The sequence below is a fragment of the Dermacentor silvarum genome, chromosome 3 (assembly GCF_013339745.2).
Source record: "Dermacentor silvarum isolate Dsil-2018 chromosome 3, BIME_Dsil_1.4, whole genome shotgun sequence".
NCBI classification, from domain to species: Eukaryota; Metazoa; Arthropoda; class Arachnida; order Ixodida; family Ixodidae; genus Dermacentor; species Dermacentor silvarum.
The window spans coordinates 10612659-10627575 of NC_051156.1; positions in this window are offsets into that span (position 1 = coordinate 10612659).

Sequence of the window (14917 nt, forward strand, 5' to 3'; positions counted from 1 at the left end):
TGGTACGTGGACGCACGACGAAGGCAGCATTACAATTATACCGTATTACCTGACCTTACAAAGAATTTAAAAGCAACAGTAAGTAGTTAACAAATTCGGATTACACAAGGTACGCTAGTTGATGTTGCATGAAACTTGCGTTTATTAGTATTCTTTAAGATGTCTTTGGGTAGGCGATACCATTCAATAGCTGTGCGAGGACAGAAAGAGCTGAAGGAAGTTAGTGCGACTAAATCTGATACGTATTTTGTACAGCTGATCAATACGGTGCATTTGTGTGGTGACGGGGATACAGTCATACGCGGATATATCAAGCCAACTTATAACGAATTATTCTGTATACCGAACAGCTGTAAAATCCCCTTGAAAATTTCGTGCAAATGTATCGGGCTGGTGCACGCGTATAAAGAACGCTCGTTCACCAGCACATTCGATATATCGAACGCGGCGCCACGCACAAGACCTCATAGTGCACTTCTTTGTACACTTAGAGGTATTCTGGCACCTGGAGGTGGAGAAGAGATAGTGCTGTCAGTTGAGCCCCGTCAGGCTGTTCGGCTAGCCCACATGCTACCTCGGACATCAACATTCCGTCTATCTAATTTTCGAGGCGTCGTCGTGTGGTATTGACGAGTTTATTTTCCGCAAGCGATGGCCGGTACAAGTGTAAAGAAAAGAATCAGGTTGGACTTTTCAATGAAGTTGAAAGTGAACCAACAATTTTTTTGCGGGTAAATAAAGTGTGCTTGCTTTTTTTCCCCTGAGTTGCGTGCAGTAAGTTAGCGGCTCTCGGATGCACTAATCGGTAAGCCACCGTTTACCTGAGGGCCTAATATTTTATATATCGAATTACCTATATAACGAACTTTTTGTGATCCCCTTCAGATTAGATATATCCGGGTTCGACTGTATCAGTTTACGGGTTACAAATTCAAGTTTAGTTTTATTTGGGGTTAGAGTAGCTATTCGATCATAAGTTGAACATATAAAACGAGTGGAGTAATCTTGAGTTCTAATGAGGTAATAAATACAATGGAATTTCACACATTGCATGTATACACAAATTTTGTTCCTATTAGTGGTTACTATAGTAGTAACATGAGAGACGATGGTGGCATTATAAGTGTACAGGAGCCAATAACCCAACGTTCGCTCCGCATTGTTACTAATGTCGATATGCCAGGTAAGATTAGCGGTACTATGAGCACGTGATTACTTTTATGAATATACAGGCTGTAACTTCGTGTTGTTAAGTACGTCGAAGAGCTGTTTTGAATGTGAGTTGCTCAGATGATGTTGCTGCTACGTCTGATATGCCGCAAGGCTCCGAGTCGGGGCCGATTCCTTTCCATTTTTTAATGCGAAAGCAATATATGCCCCATTATGCGAAAACCCGTAGTTGTAGTCGGCAGCGTGACCGAATGACGCTACCAAAAATGCCGACGGCAAAGAGTAAAAACGCGTAAAAATACTCGAATTGATGACAAATTTAGCAAGCAGGTTCATGTAAATAAAGTAAACTAATCCATTTGAAAAGAAAAATAGGTAAATTTTTATCTGGGAGGGAATCGAAACCGGGCCTCCGGGGCGCAGAGGCGAGCCGTCTTTGTCCCCTACGACCGGATAAACTCATCCTAGCCAACTCATCCTAGTTCGACTCGCAACTCCCGCCCCGCCACTACTCAGAATTCCGCCGCTGCCGAGAAATGTATGCAGCCATCTACGCCTCGAGCTCTGGCGAGGCACCGGCCGCGGCCGCCCCAACTCTCTGCCCTACGCCACCCCAAGCCATCGACGATCATAAAATCATCCTCCGTACCCGTGGCGGCCTCAACATTCGGACCGTGAACGGCGTTGCGCTTCGCGATGCCATTCTGCAAGCAGCCCGCCTCGGACACCAAGAGGCCAAGCCAGACACTGTAATCATCAACACCCTCCAACACGTCGTCCTCATCAACACTCCCGACCCGCAACGCCGACACCACTACCTCGCAATCAAGTCCGTACTCATCAAAGACACTGCCTACGACTACTACTACCGAGCAGGCCCTAGGAGACTGCGCCCGTGGTGTGGTCCACGGAGTTCCTCTCGCCCACTCTTACGAATACATTCAGGATCGTCTCAATCGCGAGCAGAACCCTCTCATCCTCGACTTTAGACGCATGGGCTCCACGGAGTCCATCATCATCCTTTTCGAACAAGACTGGGTGCCCAAGCACATCTACAACTCCTCCGTAATATTGCCACACGGTGTGGCACAGCAAGGGGACTGAAGAAAAGAACGAGGTTTGTCTCTGCATCGCGCGTCGACGCTTATGCTTGCCTGGATCCTCATTCAGCGTGTATTCTACAACAGGGTATACGCGACAATTTAGTGGAGGTGCTGGGTACGCTCAACTTATGCAGGAGACCTCACTCGGCAGCAAGAACCTCCCCCACATGATGATATTTGGTGTTTTGTGGCGCAAGGGCCAAATGTGGCCAAAGAGCCCCAAGACAATGAATGGTATGTTTGCCATGAACAGTGAGTTCCGATGGTAGGATACTACGTGGCTGTAAAGGGGCCTAAGAACAAATCGCGGTATATAAGCGTAAAACATACATCGAATAGAATTATGGCAGTGACGTGTGGAGTGATCTGTCGGTCGTGAATGTATGAGAAGTAGTCATGGTGCTAAAATTAAGGATATAAAGGTAGCACGACGTCTACCGAAGGCCTTTGTGGACAAAGACCACGAGGCACGTGCTTTCTTTACTAAAATACCCCAGCAGCGGCCTCTGCAGAGAGGCCGTGCTACACGTCACCTGGATAGTTAACACGGAAATTATGTATGTCTTTTAAAAACGCGAGAAGTGATTGGTATTTAAAAGAGGTTCATTGCCCAAAAACATAGAAGGATGTAATGGGAGATTTTGCCGTGATGGTAATGAAAAATGTCTTTTCCTCTGAGGCTCCAGTTCAGGGCACTGCAAGAGGACATGAAGTACACTGAATGGCTCGCCACATTCATCACAGACAGGCGGATCGCCACCGGACAATAAGTATTCGTGTGTACTGTATGTGTGTCCTATCCTGAGTCTGCAAAGTGTAACCTGTGTGCGGCGTGTCTTTGATTCTGGTGGCCAATGAGCGAGATGAGGCTTGATAGTGTGTAATTTGTTGCTCGTTTCTCTGCCCCATAGACGTTGCCAGTAGGCTCTGACCTTTTTCTTGATAAAGGGCTTTAGGTCCATTACAGGGACGGCTATGGGTGAAGTGGCAGCATCTGTATGAACGGATGTGGCTAGCTTGTCGGCCAACTCATTCCCTTCGATCCCGCGGTGCCCTGGTAACCAGCAGAGCACAATTTGCTGCTTGGATACATACGCAGTGCAAGTTGTGGAATAAAGAGTTATAAGTACGGGGTTTCTGTGCCTACTTAGAGTTTTTAAAAACTTCAACACGCTCAAAGAGTCAGTATAAATGACTGCTTTGGGTATGTCTAGCTGTTTCATGTGTTTAACCGCCACCAGGATGGCGTAGGCCTCCGCTGTAAAGTTAGTTGTGTTTGGGTGTAGAACTCCCGCAACAGAAAAGGACGGAGCGACCGCCGCGTAAGACACGCCAGCGTGTGACTTTCAAGCGTCAGTAAAATATTCCGGGCAAGAATATTTGTTGTGCAATTCGAGGAAGTGCACAGGGATATGTACGACCGGCGCACGCTTTGTAACCTCAATGAAGGACAGATCACAGTCAATCAGCTGCCACTGCCATAGCGGCAGCTGCACAGGAGGGGGCATGACATCGTGCTCGTGGAGTGACACATCCATTTCTTCGGTAAGACTTCTTACTCGTAGTGCGTAGGGCTTTCTCACGGAAGGGCGGTTCTGAAAGATTTGGGCACTGGACAGATCATGTATGGTTGTGTAGGTAGGGTCTACGGGGCTATTTCTGAACGCACCCGTAGAAAGGCAGATACCCAGATGGTGGACAGGGTCCAACATCTTCAAGGCGCTCGGCGTCGCAGAGTGATATATAATGGAACCGTAGTCTATACGGGATCGGATGAGGCTCTTATAGAGATTCAATAGACATGCTGTGTCGCTACCCCACGCAGTGCGGGACAACACTTTCAAGATGTTCATTGTTTTCATGCACTTGTTTCTTAGGTACTTTAGATGTGCGATAAATGTTAGCATCGCGTCTAGAATTACGCCCAAGAATTTGTGTTGCGTTCTTACAGGTAGACCCTCGCCCTGCATCTCGATGTTGGGATCAGGGTGCAGACCTCTCTTTCTAGAAAAGAGGACGCATGTGGACTTTTGTGGGTTAAGCCTAAACCCATTCTCGTCTACCCACTTAGACAGCTTGTTCAGACCAATTTGAACCTGTCGCTCACAGACTGCAAGGTTACATGAGGTGAACCCTATTTGTACATCGTCGACATATACTGAATAAAATATGTTGCGTGGGATGTACAGATGCAGAGAGTTCATTTTTATGTTAAAAAGGGTGCAACTGAGCACACCACCCTGTGGTACTCCAGTTTCCTGCACATATGGTACTACTGATAGGGCATTACCCACACGAACATGGAATCTGCGGTTGGATAGGTAACTTTCAATGACATTCAGCATATTTCCACGTATTCCAAAGTGTGCGAGGCCTCTGAGTATTGCAAAACGCCACGTGGTGTCGTATGCTTTTTCCATATCGAGGAAAACAGACAGGAAGAATTGCTCGTGGGCAAAAGCCTCAAGAATCTGAGTCTCTATGCGTATCAGATGGTCAGTGGTGGATCGGCCATCGCGAAACCCACATTGGTATGGGTTAAGCAGCTTGTTTGATAATAGGAAATGTATCAGATGGTGGTTTATCATCTTCTCGAAGACTTTGCAGATGCAGCTTGTTAGAGCTATGGGCCGATAACTGGATACGGACGATGGATCCTTGCCCTGCTTCAGGATAGGGATCACGATGGCCTATTTCCAGGCAGAGGGGATCTCGCCGGAACTCCATATAGAGTTATACAGACACAGAAGAATTTTCTTCGTTTAAGAGGAGAGGTATTTCAACATTTCGTATAGTATGCGGTCCGAACCCGGGGCAGATTCGTGGCAACAAGCGAGTGATGCATATAGCTCTGCTAGAGAGAAAGGTAAGTTATATGGCTCGTTCCCGGTGCTCTTTCGGTCTAGTTTTTGTTTTTCTATTGCTGCTTCGTATTTTGTAAATGCTGGAGAATAGAGCGTTGAACTGGACACATGTTCAAAATGTGCACCCAGATGGTTCGCTTGGTCCTCCAGGCTGTCTCCCTGCATGTCTACCAGAGGAGGTGGATGGGTTTGTCGTCCTCTTATTCTATTGACCCTGTTCCAAACCTTGGCCTCATCCGTGTACAAGTTAATACTTGATAGAAATGTTTGCCAGCTGTCTCTCCTGGCTTGTCTGCGGGTTCTCCTACCTTGGGACTTGGTTTTCTTGAAATTGAAAAGGTTTTCAGCAGTAGGAGAATCGCGAAGCTGCCTCCATGCTTTCTTCTGTTGCCTACGTGCGTTCCGGCATTTTTCATTCCACCATGGAACACGGCGTTTACTAGAAAGTCCACTTGTTTGGGGGATACACTTAGAATCTGCATCAATTATAAGCTTAGAAAAATACTCGATGGCACCACCAATTCCGAGCGAAGACATGTCAGCCCACGAGATCGTACTGGTAAGTGTTTGATATTTCTCCCAGTCCGCTGCATCGACCTTCCACCGGGGAGCATGTGGTGGAGATTCGTATTGTCTTGTTGCTCTGAGCAGTATTGGGAAATGGTCGCTCCCGTAAGGGTTTTTTATAACTTCCCATTCAAGTTCAGATAATATGGATGGCGAAGCTTTGCTGAGATCTATAGAAGAAAAGTTTTGTTTGCAAGACAATAATATGTAGGTTCTTTTTTGTTTAGCAGACACGCACCGGATGAGAAAAGAAAGCCTTCAATTAGACGGCCTCGAGCAACGATGTGAGAGTCGCCCCACAGACCGCTATGTGCATTGAGATCCCCAAGAACAAGATATGGTTCTGGCAATTCGTCTATAAGGGACTAGAATTCATGTTTGTGTAAGTGGTAGTGTGGGGGTATGTAATGCGAGAAAATGGGGACGAGTTTGTTTAAGAGAACAAGTCGAACTGCCAGTGCTTCGAGGGGCGTTTGCAGCGGTAAACGGTGACACGCTATGCTTTTCTGAATTATAATGGCAACACCGCCTGAAGATGCAAGAGCACCATCGCGGTCTTTAGGAAACGTAACATACTGTCGAAGAAAGTATGCATGTTCCGATTTTAAGTGAGTTTCCTATACACACAGCACTTTTGGATTGTGTTCATGGAGAAGTTCTTGCACATCATCGAGGTTCCTAAGAAGGCCTCGGACGTTCCGCTGTATGATTTGTATATCCATACTGAAAGTAAAATTGGTGCTGTGTGTACAAAAAAAGGAAGTGTTGCCTTTAGATTACAGAGCCCTTTCCAGGCCCTGTAACGCAGGATTTGTCCTTTCTGAAGCGGTCGAGGGAGCCTCGCCGCTCCTTAGGCGCTTGGTGCGCCGTCGGGATGGGTGTAGTGTCCATTGCCTCATGTGAGACGCTGGACACGCGCTCTTGCGAGCGAGAAATTTCGCGAGAAAGTCTCGCCGCGAAGGACGAGACCTTAGTGCCCACCAGCCCGGAGGTCGATGGGGCTGCCTTTGGGCATGAGCTGCGCCGGCTGTTGCCAGTGCCAGCAGAGGCCGGAGAGAGTGAGGCAGCCTTGACGGCACCCACCGTGGGAGCTGCTGGCGGTCCTACGGGGTCGCTACGCATATCGCAGGCTGCCGCCGCGGGCTGTTGCGCTACCGGCAACCCTAGAGTAACCGGGCCTGTTTGCTGGTTGGGTGGAATAGGCTTAGCTCCTTCCACCCCAGGGGCAGGAGCCACAAGCGACAGCTCGCTGCGCGCGGGCTGGGCAGGTGGCAGTGGCCGCTGCGACGCTACCCCCCGACGCGCCGCACCAGCATAAGGTGTGCTATGGAAAAGTGAGCACCTCTTATGGGCTTCCTTGAAAGAGATATTTTCTGTAACTTTTAGGGTGATTATGTCCTTTTCTTTTTTCCAGTTCGGACAGGAACGTGAGTAGGATGCGTGGTCACCACTGCAGTTCACACAGTGAGGAGTGCCACTACAGTTGTCGGAGGAGTGGACCTGGACTCCAGACCTTGCACAAGTTATTTGACCACGAGAGCTGTGCGAGCCATGGCCGAATCTTTGGCATTGGAAGCACCGTCTAGGGTTAGGGACATATGGCCGGACAGTTAATTTAATGTATCCTGTTTCGATGGTTTCAGGCAGAACGCTAGATCCAAATGTGGGGACAAGATGTTTGATGGGGATTCCTTTGTTGGTCCCGTCTGATGATAATACGTTTTACATTGGTAACATTTTGATCTTTCCATCCTTCTAGGAGTTCAGCTTCCGATAATTCTAGGAGGTCTGCTTCTGATACGACTCCGCGTCGGTGGGCTGATACAGAAAAAGATGTCACAGTTTCGCCCTAAGGGCGAAGCAATGAATGCGATAGCAACACAGCAATGTCATACGAAGTAAGGTGAGCGGCCTTGGTAGCAATATGAATTGTAGTAAACATGAGCTGATTAAGTAAGCAGGTAGTAAGTAGACCGACATGAAGAGAGACTCGATGACCACGAGAAGGCGCGTGTGAAACGGTGGTGTTGATGAGAAGCGCTTACCGTGGGCAGCGCGTGTGAAGGGACACACCTGTAGTGCTGCACTGCCGATCTGGGCAGCATTGCATGTGTAGCGTGCGTTGGAAAATGTGGCCCGACTATTACTAACTGAATGAACAAACGTGGTGTGAGCGCGCACAAACAAACATGAATAGATCACACTGAATGACTGCAGCCAACGACTGTCAAAACGCTGGCAGCGAGCGCATACGCCGCGCAGCGGGCGAAGGTACGTGCGGTCTATCGCTTCAACGGAAACTGAGCGTGCACGGCGCATAAAGGTCAGAGCCGTGTGGAGATAAGAGACTGTGCGGGCGAGCGAACGACGAGCGCGGTTGTTGGCAGAGTAGAAATGCGCCCCCCCCCCTGCGCTCCCTCCGGCGCTGGCTTCCCGCTTCCTTGCTTGCGCGTGGGTGATTGAGTGCGTTGGCTCTCCGTGATAGCGCGCGTCCCCGCACGCTTCCGCTCGGGCATACGGAGCGGCGAAGATTTTATCTATAGAGAACCTCACGGCGACGGCGACGGCAGAAATCCGGTTGAAGTGTCCATATAATTGCTATCGCAATAATATGGGGTGGGGTGATATCACGGTGGGGTGATACGATCGGTGGGGTGATATAGAAATTGGTATGTTGCCGAACGTCACAAGGTTGCCGAGTTTCTCGTACTAATGTTCCTGAGGGACCTTAAGAAGAAGGTCTCCGCTAGCCATTTTGATAACTTTGTAACCTGAGCCTAAAGCTTCGGCTAAAGATTTCGCAACAATGAATGGTGAAATGGATCTGGCCGGTTTTTCGGAGTTCTCACTGTGTACAACATGGTATTTTGGATTGTTATCTTTTGGTCGGTTGAAAGATAGGCAAATTTTATCGGTGCGTCCCCTGTTTAGAGGAAGACGATCAAGTATGCGGGGAAAAGCTGGTGTTCCCATAACGGTTTGTTTTATTTCGGCGGAAATGGCGGCCACCCACCACGGAGCCCAACTAGGGGACGCTGGAGCGCTTAACGCGTAAGGCTGCACGCGCCAACCATACATTTCCACTATAACCTAATATAGTTTACCCAAGATAGGGCACATACACAAGGTTAAACCAAGCTGCCCATGAAAATTAGGAAGTGACAGAAGAGAAGAGATGATAGGATAGTAAAAGAAAGGAGACAGGAAAGAAAAAGGTTGGAGAGGGGGACAGGAAAAGGCGACCACCGATTTTCCCCGGGTGGGTCAGTCCAGGGGTGCCGTCTATGGGAAGCAGAGGCCAAAGAGGTGTGTTGCATTAAAGGTCCAAACACCCGGCATTAGGTCAACCTCCAGGATCCCCCTTTCCCCAGACACGGCTAAGCCACGCACGGCTCCCCGTGGGATGGTCCAACCCCCATGTGCTCAGGTACGTGGTGGCGCAACTCACCAAACGCCTGCGGGTAACCTCGCCCCACAATTGGAGCTGATTCCAGTTCACCTCACAAGCCGGCGAATCCGAGGCCTCGCCCCAGAATTTGGAACCTTCAGGAACAAGTGATGACTGCGACCACTGCGTGTTCTACGGAAAGGGTGACACCGACTTACCAAACGGTATGAACCCCCAAGTGCCGACGGCTTTTCATGGCGACACATTTGAAGACGTGGAAGACTGGCTGGCGGAGTTCGAGCGCGTGGCTGCTAGTAACGAGTGGGACAACAACGCGAAACTCAGGCACGTCTACTTCAGCCTCCAGGATGGTGCTCGCACATAGTTTATGAACCGCGAAAGTGCCGTGTCATCCTGGCCGGAGTTCCAGCGCAGGCTGCTGGAGATTTACTCCAGCCCCGATCGCCGGGAAAAAGCGAAGCGAGCCCTTCAATCACGCGTTCAAAAGCCCAACGAGAGCGTCACGATGTACGTGGAGGACATGACGCGTCTCTTTTAGCGTGCCGACCCGAGCATGTCCGAAGAGAAGAAGGTGCGTCATCTGATGAGAGGCGTAAAGGAGCTGCTTTTTGGCGGTCTTGTCCAGAATACGCCCAAGAATGTTGCGGAGTTCCTCACCGAATCCACCGCGATGGAGAAGACGCTTCAGCAACGGTCGACCATGTACAACCGGCAAGTCAATGCCACCTGCGCTCCGGATACGCCGGTAGGCTTCGGGTGCGACGTCGCCTTGCTTTGCGAGCTGATTCGCTCCGTGGTTCGCGACGAGCTGCAGAAGCACCACGGTACGTCACCACCTCCAGTCAGCTCCCTCGCCAGCGTCGTACGCAACGAAGTGCAACAGGCACTGCAGGCATCTATTTCCAGCAGTGAAGCATCACCTCTGCCAAGCGAGTGCCGGTGCAACACTTATGCAGAAACATTGCTGAGCCCCGCCCAAGCTTCCGCATCTACTTATGTTGCGTCGCCAGTCGCGCTGCAGGCAGCGCAAGCCGCTCCGACAACCCCGCTACCATACTTTGACGACCGTCGAATACCCGCGAGGAAATCAGAGGTTTGGCGAACCCCCGATCGACGACCGCTGTGCTACCACTGCGGCGAAGCGGGACACGTGTATCGGGAGTGCCCCTACCGACGACTCAGACAGCGGGGTTTTTCTATCGATTCGCCTCGACCTAGGTTCGGCCAAAGGCCTCCCGACATCGCCGAATTCCTCGACCAGCAGCGGAGGCCGGACACATTTCAGTGGCAGTCACGCTCACCCTCACTGAGGCGATATTTCTCTGCTCGTGATACCACCTCGAGGACGACGCAAGGGAGATCACCAAGTCCACGCCGGGAAAACTGACGTCAGTGACCTTCCGAGGCGGGGCCGCTGATACTCGACGCGCTGAAGACCTCGTATCGTCCCGACGACCGCATAACAACGAAAACACGATGACGCCAGAACCAGTTCCCGCGAACAAGATTTCACTGGACATACCTGTGTTGATCGACGGCAGAAAGATGAGTGCACTTGTAGATACCGGCGCCGATTACTGTGTTATTAGTGGCAAACTGGCGAGCGTTCTCAAAAAAGTTACGTTGCCCTGGAATGGGGCACCAGTTCGTACGGCAGGTGGCCACGTCGTCACACCGCTTGGGTTATGCACCGCCAGAGTAGAAATTCGCGGTGCTGCTTTTCTCGCCACGTGTCTGGTTCTACGCGAGTGTTCACGCGATGTAATTCTTGGGATGAACTTTCTCCGGGAATATGGCACCATTATTGACCTCCGCGAGCGCTGCATCACTTTCTCGACACAAAGGGCAACAACACAGACAGACGCCATTGGACACAGATCCACACTTCGCGTTTCGGACGACAGCATCACGATACCGCCGCGTGCGAGTGTTATGGTTCCGGTCAAGTCCGACGAGCTACAAGAGGGTGAAGCCATTGTAGAAGGCAACATTTCTATACTGCTGACCCAAGGTATTTGTGCAGCGCGAAGCCTTGTGGAACTTCGTGATAGCCAGACAGCAGTCCTCGTTACCAACTTTACTTTTGAGCATCGACGCATTTTTCGTGGCACTGCCGTCGCCTACGCGGAACTATCAACGGAGATCGTCGAGTGTTTTGCTGCTGAAGTGGACACAGACGACGGTTCGGTCAGAGACATCGATGTGAACTCTCAGCTTATGGATGACCTAAAGAACGCACTGCAGCAACTCTTGAATGAATTCCGCGCGTGATTCCCTCGGTCTACTAAGGTGGGCCAAACGCCAATCACAGCCTTATCCTGTCTCGCCGAAAGAACGTGAGGCAATTCAAGCCGAAGTCAAGGAGATGCTAGATCATGGTGTCATTCAGCCTTCGCACAGTCCGTGGTACTCCCCGGTCGTTCTGGTCAAGAAAAAAGACGTAACGCTTCGTTTCTGCGTTGATTATCGACGCCTGAACGATGTTACCAAGAAGGACGTGTACCCATTACCGCGTATCGATGACTCTTTAGACAGGTTGCGGCGAGATAAATATTTTTCGTCTCGATCTCAAGAGCGGTTACAGGCAAATTGAGGTAGATGAACGAGACCGCGAAAAAACTGCTTGCATCACTCCAGATGGCCTTTATGAATTCAGAGTACTTCCATTTGGTCTCTGTTCGGCACCAGCAACTTTCCAGTAAATGATGGACACCGTTCTCGCTGGTCTGAAGTGGCAAAGCTGCCTCGTTTACCTCGACGACGTGGTTTTTTCAGCGACATTTGACGACCACCTGAAACGACTGCAGCAAGCTCTCGAAGCCATCCAAACTGCTAACCTCACCCTTAAGCCTCAGAAGTGTCATTTCGGCTACAAAGAGCTCATGTTTCTGGGACACGTGGTCAGCGCGGAAGGCGTGAGCTCCGATCCCGCGAAAACTGCCGCTGTAGCCACGTTTCCAACACCGACCGACAAGAAGGGTGTCCGACGCTTCCTGGGCCTTTGCGCATACTAACGACGTTTCGTCGAAAATTTTTCGAAGATGGCGGAGCCGCTGACTCGCCTCACGAGGGACGATGTATCGTTCGTCTGGGCCGCAGAGCAAGAGACTGCTTTCACCGAGCTCCGACAGCGTCGGAAGTCAGCACCAGTTTTGGCCCACATTGACGAGGAGGCGGACACGGAAGTTCATACAGACGCCAGTAACGTTGGTCTTGGTGCGGTGCTTGTACAACGGCAGGAAGGTATTGAAAGAGTGATCGCATACGCAAGTCGAACGCTATCGCGTGCAGAGACCAACTACATTACCACGGAGAAAGAGTGTCTTTCCGTCGTATTGGCGCTAGCCAAATTTCGACATTATTTCTACGGACGCCCGTTCAAAGTTGTAACCGATCATCACTCGTTATGCTGGCTTGCAAATCTGCGGGACCCTTCTGGACGACTGGCATGGTGGAGTCTACGTTTGCAGGAGTACGACGTGACCACTGTGTACAAGTCGAGCCGCATACACGAAGACGCTGATGCACTCTCGCGTGCCCCCATCGACATTACCGATCAAGACATTGAGGACGACGGCACTTTCCTTGGGGCCGTAAGCGTTACTGATTTGTCCACACGGCAGCGCGCAGAAGACACACTACGGCCTATATTCGAACATCTGGAAGGACGAAACCCATCAATACCACGGCATATAGCTCGAGGATTGTCGTCTTTTTGTTTACGACATGGCGTCTTGTATAAGAAGAACTCCACTGCCACCAACAAGACCTACATTTTGGTCGTTCCAGCAGACCTCTGTGCTGAAGTTTTGTTCGCCTGTCATGACGAGCCTCCGTCTGGCCATGTGGGTTTTACGCGAACGCTTGATAGAGTTCGCAAATCCTACTACTGGTCCTGACTTGCCGAGTGTGTTAAGCGGTACGTCCAAGCCTCTCGTGAATGCCAGCGCAGAAAGTCGCCAGCTGTGAAGCCTGTGGGCTTGCTGAAGCCGATTGACCCAAATGGCATGGATCTTCTGGGCCCGTTTCCACTGTCGTCTTCTGGCAACAGGTGCATAATTGTCGCCACATATTGTATAACGCGGTATGCTGAGACCAAGGCCCTGCCTCGAGGCACAGATTCCGAGGTTGCCCAGTTTTTCATACAGAGCATCGTCCTACGGCATGGCGCCCCATCGCACGTCATCACAGACCGAGGAAAAGCCTGCACAGCACAGCTCATTGAAGACGTTTTTAAACTCAGGTGCACGACCCACCGAACGACAACTGCCTACCATCCGCAGACAAAGGGCCTGACCGAACAACTGAACAAAACAATGACTGACATGCTGTCTATGTACGTAGACGTATAGCACAAGACGTGGGACGAGATACTCCCATACGTAACGTTTGCCTATAACACTGCTACGCAAAAAACAACACGCTTCACGCCGTTTTACCTCGTTTACGGCCGTGAAGTGCAGACTATGTTAGAAGCAATGTTGCCATGTGACATAGATCATCTTAATATCGCCCAAGATGCCGAAATTTTCGTGCAACGCGCTGAAGAAGCCTGCCAGCTTGCCCGAGTGCACATAAAGAAACAACAGAGCATCGATACGCACCGTTACAATCTCCGCCATCGACAAGTCGAGTTCCAACCTGATGATGAAGTCTTCGTCTGGACTCCCGTGCGCCGAAAAGAACTTTATGAGAAGCGTTTGAGTCGCTACTTCGGACCTTACATGGTGTTGCAGCGAATTAGTGACGTGAATTACGAAGGCCCTCCTCACGGAAGCCAGCCTCCCCGACGTCGACAGCCACAATCTGAGATTGTGCACGTAGTGCGGTTGAAAGCGTAGTGAAAGCGTAGTGAAAGCGTAGCGAAAGTCCCCTGATATCCGACGTTTTCGGCCGCTTAGGTTAAACTTGTTTCTTTCTCGTCCCTCAGTGTCTTGTGACTATATCGCACACCACAGGGATTCTTACTACAGCCTATGTGTTCGTCCTACGCCATCTCGACGCTCTCACGTCAAGCCTTTGTATGTTTTCCTTCTTTTCCTTTTTTTCGAAGAGGGGGTAATGCCACATGGTGTGGCACAGCAAGGGGACTGGAGAAGAAGAGAACGAGGTTTGTCTCTGCATCGCGCGTCGGCGCTTACGCTTGCCTGGATCCTCATTCAGCGTGTATTCTACAACAGGGTGCACGCGACAATATATAGGTGCTACATCTTCAAAAAGAATATCGAGCACTGCCTCAACTGCGGCGCCCTCGGCCACCGCGCGTATGTGTGCCCGGCTCCCAAGCAACGCCGCTGCCTCGGCTGTGACCAAGTAGACCCCCCCCCCCCACCCCCGAGGACCACGCCTGCACGCCGCTCTGCAAGATCTGCAGCAAAGCACACCTGATGGCGGACAGAAGCCTGCAAGGCCCGCTACGCACCCCATACCTCGTCAAGAAGAGGTACTGGGATGCCAGGCTGGCCACCGAGGCAACCGCCAACCAGGCTCTCACCAATCAAGCTCCACCCCAACATCGCAGCTACTCCATGACCCGCAAGCCTCAGGCCATGCAGCTCACCCGGGAGTCCCTCCGGGTGCTGCAGCCTGCCGCACTGAAGCAGCCCTCCAACTGTACCAAGCCCATGACCTGATCCCACTCCTGGACCGGACTCAGGCAACCCCCACTTCCAGTCCCCCCAAAACCACCTGCACAGGAACCCGGCCGCCACACCAGTGAGGTGAGCTCGGCAGACGTAGTCTCCCAGGACTCCACCAACGCCCTCTATAAGGAAATGTTGCATGTCCGCGCACAGCTCACCTCC